Below are 11,852 nucleotides of genomic sequence, written 5' to 3'. Positions count from 1 at the left end.
ACATAAGAGTTAGAAGGGATGCATATTGCAAAAAGGAAGTGTGTGTTCACACACACACCATGTTAAGTTCCAAACTGGTTTGATTTTAGGCACAAATACGTCACTCAAGGCAGTAATGTACAATGGATGAACCAGAAACATGTGTGACCTTCCCACCAATCATTGTGGTTCATCCAGTGATTTACTGTATGTTCCACCACATTATTCAGCTACATACCTCAGGATACGTCATACAATGTTTGTTTCTCGACTGAAACATGTTGAATCAAGTGTTTGTTACTCATGACAATAAACAGTACAATGCCTGTGTTTATACACTCTGAAAAAGATATGATATGATTGGTCAAAAGACCAATTGGTCAAAAAAAGATCAGAATTGGGCTGCCTGTGTAAATACAGCCATAGCCTTGAAAATGTGTTTGCATTGTATTCCAAATATTTAGCACCCTCTGAAGTTGACACTGTCGTCAGAACTAATTATTACTATACAATTTATTATTTTAAGACCTTTCAAAAAACATTTTGATACAGCCTTTTAAAAAACAATTTCTTGACTCCTCCCTGGCACACATTACCAACTGTGCGCAACAGAAGCGATGGCTAAATAGTTCCCATTGCTGCCTAGTTATCCTCCCCTGCATCCAGTCCTAGCCCATCTTACTCTGCCCAATGCCCCAGACCACAGGCCCTAGGAGGAGTAGCTGCCAGACTCAAACAGTTTGATGACTATGGACTCCTCTGGCTGGAGCCTCAGTGTTTCCAGGGAGGTGGTGCCAGGGCGGTCCATCCCTGTGCTGGTCACAAACACCTCGGCAGTGGGAAGGCTGGGAGCCCAGGCTGGGACCAGGGCTTGGGCCTCGGGCCCCAGGTTGAGCAGCACCACAAAGTGGACACAGCCCAAGGAGCGCAGGAAGGCTAGCACAGGGGTCGACGGGGGGGGACAGGGTGGAGTTGGAGGAGTAGGGGGGAGGGAGGTGGTGTTGAAGGGGAGCAAGGTGAAGCTCCCATAAATGAGAGATTCTTCTCTGAGGCGACAGCGACTGAGGGAGCTGAACAAGAGCCAAGGCAGAGCATTTGAGCATCCTCTGTTCCTGAAGGAAAGAATGGAGGAACAGAGGTGTCAAATGGAGAAACAGATCAAATGAAAAATCGGCCTGTCATTCTGAGAGACTTTCTGTGGTATAAACATAAACCACTTGCCAGAGGTCGTAGAACCACGGAGCTCAGATGTGGTAATACTGTAGGTATGTGAAGACCAACAAGCTTGATATTATTTTAGACTAAAATAGCCCGTTTGGACTACAAACCCCAACAGAGTCGTTCAGTCCATTGGTCTTATCTGCCTCATGTTCCCAGCTCATTTCTGCAGACACATTCTTCACCACAGAAAGAAAACGATTCACTGGTGTTGCACTGTACTAAAGCATGAGCACATCAGATGCAGGTAGTCTGTATTGCATCCCTAGGACTCAGGTCTCTTACCGGTGAATGGGTTATTTCTTCTCCATACTTGACAACAGGTGATCCAGGTAGTGTCATCATCTGAACCAGGAGTATTCTGTGCAACACCGGTGATGCTTCACCGCCCACCTTGCATCACACACACCGTATTGATGTAATTTTGCAAATAAGTAGTTGGACACCATCCTCGCTAGCCTGTGAAAGAACGAACAGAAAGAATGTCGGGTCATTACCGTCCAACTGGGCCAAATTTTGCCGTTGGATGTTGACAGGTGTCGCTCCACAGCAATGGCCACTTCCTGTCCGGACAGGAGGTGATGCGCGTGCGGCAGTAGTGACATCATAACTAGCTCCACCAATGAGATGTTGGCTGAAGTGCTAGAGGTATTCAGGGCAGGTGGAGACTGTTTCACCACTACAATCCTGCACAGATGACACACGCAGGTTACATTCCAACTTCAACCACAACTACTTTGCTATAAAACATTAACTACATATTCCTCAATCCTAACAGATTCCTTACATATATCAGCCAATATTAGTGACTAAAACACAAATATAATTTTGCTTAACACAGGTATAACAGTACATGTAAGTTGTGTATCATTTGTTCTGTATGTTAAGTGTTAGCAGTGCCACAGCACCTCTCATCATCTGATGTGCTGAACATCAAATCAAATCAAATTGTATTGGTCACATACACATGGTTAGCAGATGTTAATGCAACCCCCACTTGGTCAGGGTCTAAAACGAACAGACGACATGAACAGACAACATAACGTTCAGTTAAAAATCTGTGCTTACATGAACTGGAAATAAATTGGTCTGGCTTTGATTGGTTGGCAACCAATTTTGAGCATTGTTCAACAGTCTGAATATGCAGCGTCTGTCACAGATCCAAAATCCTGCCACACCCTGTTCCAACCAAAATCTGAGTGCATAGTGGGGTAACAGAACTATTATTAAAACTCATTCAGTCTACATAACAATTGAAACCAAGATCTAACAATTCTACTCATCAGTGGTGTAAAGTACTTAAGTAAAAAATACTTTAAAAGTACTACTTAAGTCGTTTTTTGGGGTATCTGTACTTTACTATTTACATTTGTGACTACTTTTACTTTACTTCATTCCTTAAGAAAATATTGTACTTTTCACCCCATACATTTTTCTTGACACCCGAAAGTACTCATTACATTTGGAATGTTTAGCAGGACAGGAAAATGGTCAAATTCAGGCACTTATCAACCGAACATCCCTAATGCCTCTGATCTGGCGGACTCACTTAACACATTTGTTACTCGTTTGTAAATTATGTCTGAATGTTGGAGTGTGCCCGTGGCTTTCCGTAAATAAATAAAAACAAGAAAATGGTGCCATCTGGTTTGCTTAATATAAGGAATTTGAAATTATTTAATAATTTTACTTTTGATACTAAAGTATATTTTAAACCAAATACTTTTATACTTTTACTCAAGTAGAATTTTACTGGGTGACTTTTACTTTTACTTGAGTCATTTTCTATTAAGGTATCTTTACTTTGAGAGTTAGGTACTTTTTACACCACTGCTACTCATGCAAGACCTATCCTATATGTATTGAGCGAGAGAGGTCAGAATGCACAGCAGAGTCGTTGCCTACTGAGTCTTGGGGTCCGAATAGGTCCAGCTCACAGAAGTCAAGCAGTACTTTGATGCCTAAAGGGGGAAGACCATGTGAATAGTGGATCAGAACATACGATAAGTTAAGTGCATCTTTCAAGAGCTCTGGAAATGTCCTTGTGAGGATACAGGCTAGATGGCCTCAGTTTAGATCTGGCATTAGTTGTCTTGTTGTAAGGGCAATGATGTTTTGGGTACATACCTGCTTTGTGGCTCTCCATTAGCAGTTGTTGGATCTGACGCACTGTACCCACTCGCTCATTGATCTCTTTGAGGTCCGGAGGGGACGCGTCCCGATGAAACAGACCCTCCAGAATAAGAGCCTCCACACCCAGGTAGCAGCTCACACACCACAAATCAACTCAGAGATTAGCTTTACAAACAGAGGTTCCCCACACACTAAAATGGTGCAATGTCAATTACTTGACTAAAGTCCATAAAACAGAGAAAGATACTGTTAGGTTGAGATAATTGTACGCAACAGGACTGAGGCCGTGTGACTGGTTTAAACATACATGAAACAGGAGAATGAACGAAATAAGGGAAGGTATGCGAGAGTGTACAGAGTGGAAATGTGAAAATGCACAGCATGTTTATATTTGACTCAGTGTCCATTGGGCCACAATAGTGGTCTACAGCTGACAGACATACCGGTATTGAATACTGTATCAAACAGGGAATGTGTTCTCGATGTAGTTCGGGAAAAAACAGCAGAGGGCACCCTACTTTCCTTACATGGTTGAACTGCATGTACAGTTTGCAAATGTCAAAGCTATTTGGTGCTTTGACAGTGGTTAAAAGGTAGGACTTTAGTTATGATGGTTAGAAGAGTAGAGCAAGGAAGACCCATTTAATTATTATTGTGTTTTACTTTATTCTATAAAATGTTAGTGAATTCACATCCTGAGACTGTCTTGTGTAGGCTAATCGGCCTTTGACCAGCGTTTTCTATGGATTAGGCCTATGGTCATTTGTGATGAATAAGTAATTAGTGGGAGGGGTTATTAATCCTACACTGGGAAAGTGGCGTCAACACTTCCGTATCCTGTCCCATACCACGAGATTCCTTAAAAACATGACACTTCGATACAGCTACAACCGGTGACTTTTGTGACTTTATCGTAGCAGGTTAGGAGAATTGACACAGCAGCATAGACTCAGGATATATGTGTGCTGCAGCACTCCCTGAATTTTCACAAAAGTAGTACACTGGGCCTTCACAAGTCCTGTATTAGCTGACCGATATAGCCGGCTGTAGGGCAGGAAAACAAGTTCAGCACCCCCACCCCATAACTACCTCCCATGTCTATGTGCAGCAGGTTGGACTAATTAATGTACAAGATTAGGATAATTAGGTTAACATTAGGGCTCTGGCTGGGCCACTTAAGGACATTGAGACTTGTCCCGAAGCTTAGGGTCGTTGTCCTGTTGGAAGGTGAACCTTTGCCCCGAGTCTGAGGTCCTGAGCGCTCTGGAGCAGGTTTTCATCAAGGATCACTCTGTACTTTGCTCCGTTCATCTTTCCCTCGATGCTGACTAGTCTCCCAGTCCCTGTCGCTGAAAAACATCCCCACAGCATGATGCTGCCACCACCATACTTCAACGTAGGGATGGTGCCAGGTTTCCTCCAGACGTGTGGCTTGGCATTCAGGCCAACGAGTTCAATCTTGTTTCTCATGGTCTGAGAGTCCTTTTGGTGCCTTTTGGCAAACTCCAAGCGGGCTGTCATTTGCCTTTTACTGAGGAGTGGTTTCCGTATGGCACTCTACCATAAAGGCCTGATTGGTGGAGTGCTGCAGAGATGGCTGTCCTTCTGGAAGGTTCTCCCATCTCCACAGAGAAACTCTGGAGCTCTGTCAGAGTGACCATTGGGTTCTTGGTCACCTTCCTGACCAAGGCCCTTCTCCCCCGATTGCTCAGTTTGGCCGGGCGGCCACCTCTAGGAAGAGTCTTGGTGGTTCCAAACTTCTTCCATTTAAGAATGATGGAGGCCACTGTGTTCTTGGGGACTTTCAATGCTGCAGACATTTTTTGGTACCCTTCCCCAGATCTGTGCCTCGACACAATCCTGTCTCAGAGCTCTACGGACATTTCCTTCCACCTTATGGCTTGTTTTTTTGCTCTGACATGCACTGTCAACTGTGGGACCTTATATAGACAGGCGTGTGCCTTTCCAAATCATGTCCAATCAATTGCATTTACCACAGGTGGACTCCGATCAAGTTGTAGAACCATCTCAAGTATGATCAATGGAACCAGGATGCACCTCAATTCAATTTCAAGTCTCATTGCAAAGGGTCTGAATACTTATGTAAATAAGATATTTCAGTTTTTTATTGTTAATACATTCTGCAAAAATGGCTAAAACATACGTGTAGATTGATGAGGGGAAAAAATGATTTAATACATGTTTTAATTAGGCTGTAATGTAACAAAATGTTGAAAAAGATAACAGCCTGAATACTTTCCAAATACACACACACTACATGACCAAAAGTATGTGGACAACTGCTCGTCGAACATCACATTCTAAAATCATGGGCATTAATATGGAGTTGGTCCCCCCTTTGCTGCAATAACAGCCTCCACTCTTCTGGGAAGGCTTTCAACAAGATGTTGGAACATTGCTGCGGGGACTTGCTTCCATTCAGCCAAGAGCATTACTGAGGTCGGGCACTGATGTTGGGCGATTAGGCCTGTCTCGCAGGCCTAATTGTTCCAATTCATCCCAAAGGTGTTCGATGGGGTTGAGGTCAGGGCTCTGTGCAGTCCAGTCCTTCCACAACGATCTCAAACCATTTCTGTACGGACCTCGCTTTGTGCACGGGGGCATTGTCATGCTGAAACAGGAAAGGGCCTTCCCCAAACTGTTGCCACAAAGTTGGAAACACAGAATCTTCTAGAATGTCATTGTATGCTGTAGCGTTAAGATGTGCCTTCACTGGAACTAAGGGGCCTAGCCTGAACCATGAAAAAAATCAGCCCCAGACCACTATTCCTCCTCCACCAAACTTTACAGTTGGCACTATGCATTGGGGCAGGTAGCGTTCTCCTGGCATCCGCCAAACCCAGATTCGTCTGTCGGACTGCCAGATGGTAAACCATGATTAATCACTCCAGAGAACGCGTTTCCACTGCTCCAGAGCCCAATGGCGACGAGCTTTACACCACTCCAGCCGATGCTTGGCATTGCGCATGGTGATCTTACACAGTACCCAAATCGGCCACGTGCGTGCGCCATCGTGCGCATATTGATTTTGTCCCCCCACACCAAACGCGATCACGACACGCAGGTTGAAATATCAAAACAAACTCTGAACCAATTATAGGTCGAACCAATTATAGGTCGAAAGCATTAAACATTTATGGCAATTTAGCTAGCTAGCTTACAGTTGCTAGCTAATTTGTCCTATTTAGTTAGCGTGCTGTTGCTAGCTAATTTGTCCTGAGATATAAATGTTGAGGTATTTTACCTGAAATGCACAAGGTCCTCTACTCCGACAATTAATCCAATTAATACGGTCAACCATATAATTTCTAGTCATCTCTCCTCCTTCCAGGGTTTCTCTTCTTTGGACTTTATATGGCGATTCGCATCTAACTTTCATAGTTACCATGACAACCGACCAAACTCAGTTCATCTTTCAATCACCCACGCGAGCAGTGTGGGTGCAATAATTGAATAACATGTATGTTTACATTTATTTTGCGACCCGAGCGGTGTGGTCAGCATGCTAGGCTTGTGTGCGGCTGCTCGGCCATGGAAACGCACTTCATGGAGCTGCCGACGAACAGCTCTCGTGCCGACGTTGCTTCGAGGCTGTACTCTGTACTGAGTGTTGCAACGGAGGAAAGATGATTTCTTATTTATTTTTGTATTTTTTTCTCCCCAATTTCGATCTTGTCTTGTCGCTGAAAATCCCCAACGTGCTCGGGAGGCGAAGGTCGAGTCATGCGTCCTCCGAAACATGACCAACCAAACCGCGCTTCTTAACACCCGCCTGCTTAACCCAGAAGCCAGCCGCACCAATGTATCGGAGGAAACACTGTTCAACTGACAACCGAGGTCAGCCTGCAGGCGCCCGGTCCGCCACAAGGAGTCGCTAGTTGGCGTGATTTGCCAACTAAAGCCCCCCCGGCCAAACCCTTCACTAACCCGGATGACGCAGGGCCTATTGTGCGCTGCCCTATGGAATACCCGATCACGGCCGGTTGTGATACAGCCCGGGATCGAACATGGGTCTGTAGTGACGCCTCTAGCACTGCGATGCAGTGCCTTAGACTATTACGCCACTCGGGAGCCCTGGACAGACACTTTTTACACGCTATGCGCTTCAGCACTCAGTGGTCCCGCTCTGTAAGCTTGTGATGCCTACCACTTCACGGCTGAGCCGTTGTTGCTCCTAGACGTTTCCACTTCACAATAACAGAACTTACAGTTGACTGAAGCAGCTCTAGCAGGGCAGGAATCTGACGAACTGATATGTTGGAAAGGTGGCATCCTATGACGTTTAAGGTCACTGAGCTCTTCAGTAAGGCCATTCTACTGCCAATGTTTGTCAATGGAGATTGCAAGGCTGTGTGCTCGAATTTATAAACTTGTCAGCAATGGGTGTGACTGAAATAGCCAAATACACTAATTTGAAGGGTTGTCCACATACTTTGTATATAAAGTGTATATCTAAGTAGGCCTTATCATGGATTAATTTACTTAATTTAATTACGTTTGCTTTGTAATTTTTCATGCGTTTTGTGCTTAAAGACAATAACAATAAATGACTTTCCCTGCGCACTTTCCCTGCGCATGCACACTTTACATTGTAAAGACAGTCTATATAGTGCAGCTACTGTATTCTTGACCCCAATTTAACTCACCGTCGATACCACCTGGCACCTCGTTCTGGGCGTCCATGAACAGTGGGGGCTGTAGGCGGTAGAACAGCGCCCTCTGTCACCACAGTAGCCGCAGTGCGACCGGCCAGGGGCTCTGCACTTTGATGGCGATAGAGGCGCCCAAGCAAGGCCAGCCAACCCAACCAGAAGACCAGCACTAGGCGGGAGTGTATTTTCCTCCACCCCAAGCCCGCCGCTTCGAGCTCCATCTGCTCCTTAGACATGGGCTGCCCTTTCGTCGTCTCTGGTTAGGGGTCCGTGATCAGCAGCGGGACCGTCGCAGAGCAACCCAGACTGCCTGACATTCCAGGGCCCACTGCCACTGCCACGCTGCCGTAGCCCTGGTCACCATCCATGTTCAATGGAATTCTTACTTAGGCTCCTGAAATTTCAATGATAAAAAGGATGACAAGATTCCATAATTGAATATTATTTACATAAAACGAAAATATCAATTAATAGTTGATAGGCCTACAACTAGGAAACAATTCATTACACTTTCAAACTTTTAACGACTTCAATGGAGGTGTTACCAACGTGCGCCATCTACAAACATATATATTTTTTATATTTGGGTAAAATAGGCTACACACTTTTCAATATTTGAATACTTTTGATAAAATATTGCTTTCATTTTACTTAACAGCCCCGTAGGAACTCGCCTACCGGACAGGTGAAAACTGTTACCATTAGGATACCGTCGGGACGGAGGACTGGAATGCCCTGACCGTGACCAGTCGACGAGTGAATGATACTCTTGCCTGTCAAAGTGCAACATTCATACCATGCGTTTTAAAATCGTCCCATTAGCCCATTTACCTTGTCAGTTTATTTGAATTCTAACTCCATCCGTTAGCTAGATTAACCCACGTTTAATTTAACCAATATTGATCAGATGAAACAAATGAAGAGGACCTAGGCTACTGTCAATACTAATTACTGGAAAAAGCAATATTCTGGCCTGACACCAGTGGCGATTTTAGTATTGTAGCGACCCGCACAGACAGCGGTGTGTTATGTGTTAGGCTATTAGTGGGTTGTGTTGTACTTACCAGTGTTCGCGGGGTCCGACATGCCAATCAACCTGCTATCTGCCAATCACGGGAATGCCTGGAATGTTCTGAAGCCGGGCATCCTGGTGGTTGGCGGAGTGGCGTGGAGGGGGGTTGGGCAGGGGGATGGAGCATTGGAAGTCAAGACCAGGTTTAGACATTGTTCTCTCTCTTATGTCTGGCCTTCACAAGAGAAGGGCACGGTTGGCTTGTAGGGTATCTTTCATTTATTTTGCGTGGGCTACGGCCAAACAGTAGCCTGTGTAAAGTTGGGTTAATAAACCGTCAATTCATAAACTCAATCCTCTGTATGGACAATTGTTCCTTTATGATCTAGTCAGGGCATTAGATTGGTGTCAGAAGTGATCGGACCTTGCATCCACGACAGTGCGTGTGCTTTGCCGTATGATCTAGTCAGGGCATTAGATTGGTGTCAGAAGTGATCGGACCTTGCATCCACGACAGTGCGTGTGCTTGGCCGGTGAGCGCGTTCCTGTAAGACGTAGAGTAGATAGCTAGCGCGAGAACGCGCTCGTTGAAAGGAGGAAGTAGTGTAACGACCCTGGGTTTATAAACTCGGAAATCGACTCTGCCTTTGGAGCATGCTTTTACGGAACAGTCGATAGCGCGCTGGACTTCGGGCTAGAAGACCTGCTCCCTGCCTGTTTCATTACAGTATGTAAATCTTGGTGGGGCAAAAAAAAAAAGGTGGGATGCATGCCAGCAAAGCCACTACACAACACTAAACAGTACATTAATTGCACTATAACGGTGACAAACGGTCCCCGGAAACTGTTAGGGCCTGCAACCGAGGTAAAGCCAGTTTCAAGATGGATATTCAACGGATATTCCCGCTTTCAAACCACTTGAGCCACAGACTGCAAATAAGTGTCATGATGTTGGAAAAATTGTGCACAACATTGCACAGGCCTTATTTTCACGATTTGGACATTAATTCGCTTTCCAAAGCTAATAAATGTGGAAATGTGAACAGCATTTTGTATTCCTAGTTGAATTAGTTAGGGAGCGTAAACAAAGTACAACGTTTTTTTACATTCGAATGCCAATACCTCCTTGGTCATGTGACCTACTTGACTCAAACAAGGTTCAAAATGTCCACTGGCTACCCTTCTATATTGCACACCCTTTGGTTTGTTCATTTTCATCTCACACGTTTTTACATGAATTTTTCAAACTTTCTCATTTCAATAGCTCCTTGGTCATGTTGACCTACTGACTTCAAACAAGGTTCACAATGTCCACTGACTACCCTTATGTATTGCACACCCTTTAGTTTGTCCATTTTCATCTCACGTTTTTACCTGAACTTTTCAAACTTAAAAATGTCAATAGCTCCTTGGTCATGTGACCTACTGACTTCAAACAAAGTGCAGAATGTCCACTGACTGCCCTTATGTATTGCACACCCTTTAGTTTGTCCATTTTCATCTCACCCAATTTTACATAGATTTTTCAGAATTTAAAACTTCAATAGCTCCTTGGTCATGTGACCTAACTTCAGAAGGTTCACGGACTAGCATTATATATTGCACTCTTGTTTGTGTGCTGTAAAATCACGCAGTGTAACAAACATTTTTCATAGTTTAGCTCCTTGGTCATGTCAATTACACACCTAAGAAGCGTGCAGTGGATATACACCCATAATGCGTAACCTCTAGTCATGTATCTTCTATATTGTTGTACATTAATATTAGTTTGACAATTAGGGGGTTCAGTCCAGTGTTGTGTTAACCCTTTTCTTTAATATTTATCTATAATAATTTGTGTGGTGTGACTAGGGTGGGAAATCTATGTTTATATTTCTTTGTTGGCCTAGTATGGTTCCCAATCAGAGGCAGCTGTCTATCGTTGTCTCTGATTGGAGATCATACTTAGGCAGCCCTTTTTCCCACCTTCTGTTGTGGGATCTTGTCTTTGTTTGTTGCATGGGTTGCGCTCCTAAGCTTTTCGTTCGTTGAGTGGTTTATTGTTTTTTTGGTGGAACATTTTAATAAAGAAAATGTACGCCTACCACGCTGCACCTTGGTCTTCATTTAATGATGGACGTTACATAATTGGTAGTTCTAAGTACTTATTTTCCCAGTTTTTATTTTATTTTACCACAGTATTTAAGTGGTACACAATAGGAGAGAGACAGATAATATCTCCTTTCGTCATTAATATCAACCATAAAGGAAAAGGGCAAAGTACGAGAGTCATGTTGTTCATTGTCCAAAGCAGGGATGGAGAGTGAGCTAGTGAGGTAGGCTGCAGTGGGTTTGCTGGTCAATACATATACTGAACATGTAACCACAGTAATAGTGGCCAGAAAATCAATGAATAAAAATGGAATATTGACAAATTAAACAGAAATTGTAGACCTTTAATCCTTTCCAACATGTCAGACACTTTACTTAAAATAAGTACAAAACATATCACAGTGTTAACTTTCTCTTTATCCCTGGTTGATGTACATGTCAGAGCCTCTTCAGTGTGGATGGGGTATAGCATACATTTTCAACAACAAAGACTGCACTTCCAGTTTGTGTTCTTTACTCTGTTGAACTCTTTTGTCTTCATTCCTAGGTACAGCACATGGAACCACCATTGGCATGCAAAACATTCAATCTGAAACAAAACAAAGCGTCGCACGTTATAGATAATATCAAATATCAATGCAGTATGACGAATTAGCCACCCATAAAAATAAAGAATTTACATTCACTTTGAATTAAATACCAGACATTTTTATTATATTCTCAGCCATTTCTTTTCGCAGTTGCTC

The 11,852-nt window shown here is 43.8% G+C and overlaps 1 pseudogene; it reads right to left on the bottom strand.

Moving 5' to 3' along the window:
* Positions 1–565: 565 nt before the first annotated feature.
* LOC139548707 (amino acid transporter heavy chain SLC3A2-like) lies at positions 566–8,239 on the bottom strand (annotated as a pseudogene).
* Positions 8,240–11,852: the final 3,613 nt, after the last annotated feature.

The sequence above is a fragment of the Salvelinus alpinus genome, chromosome 22, assembly GCF_045679555.1.
Source record: "Salvelinus alpinus chromosome 22, SLU_Salpinus.1, whole genome shotgun sequence".
Taxonomy (NCBI): Eukaryota; Metazoa; Chordata; class Actinopteri; order Salmoniformes; family Salmonidae; genus Salvelinus; species Salvelinus alpinus.
Note: the sequence above shows the minus strand (reverse complement) of the source record. Positions and strands in the feature narration are given on the sequence as shown.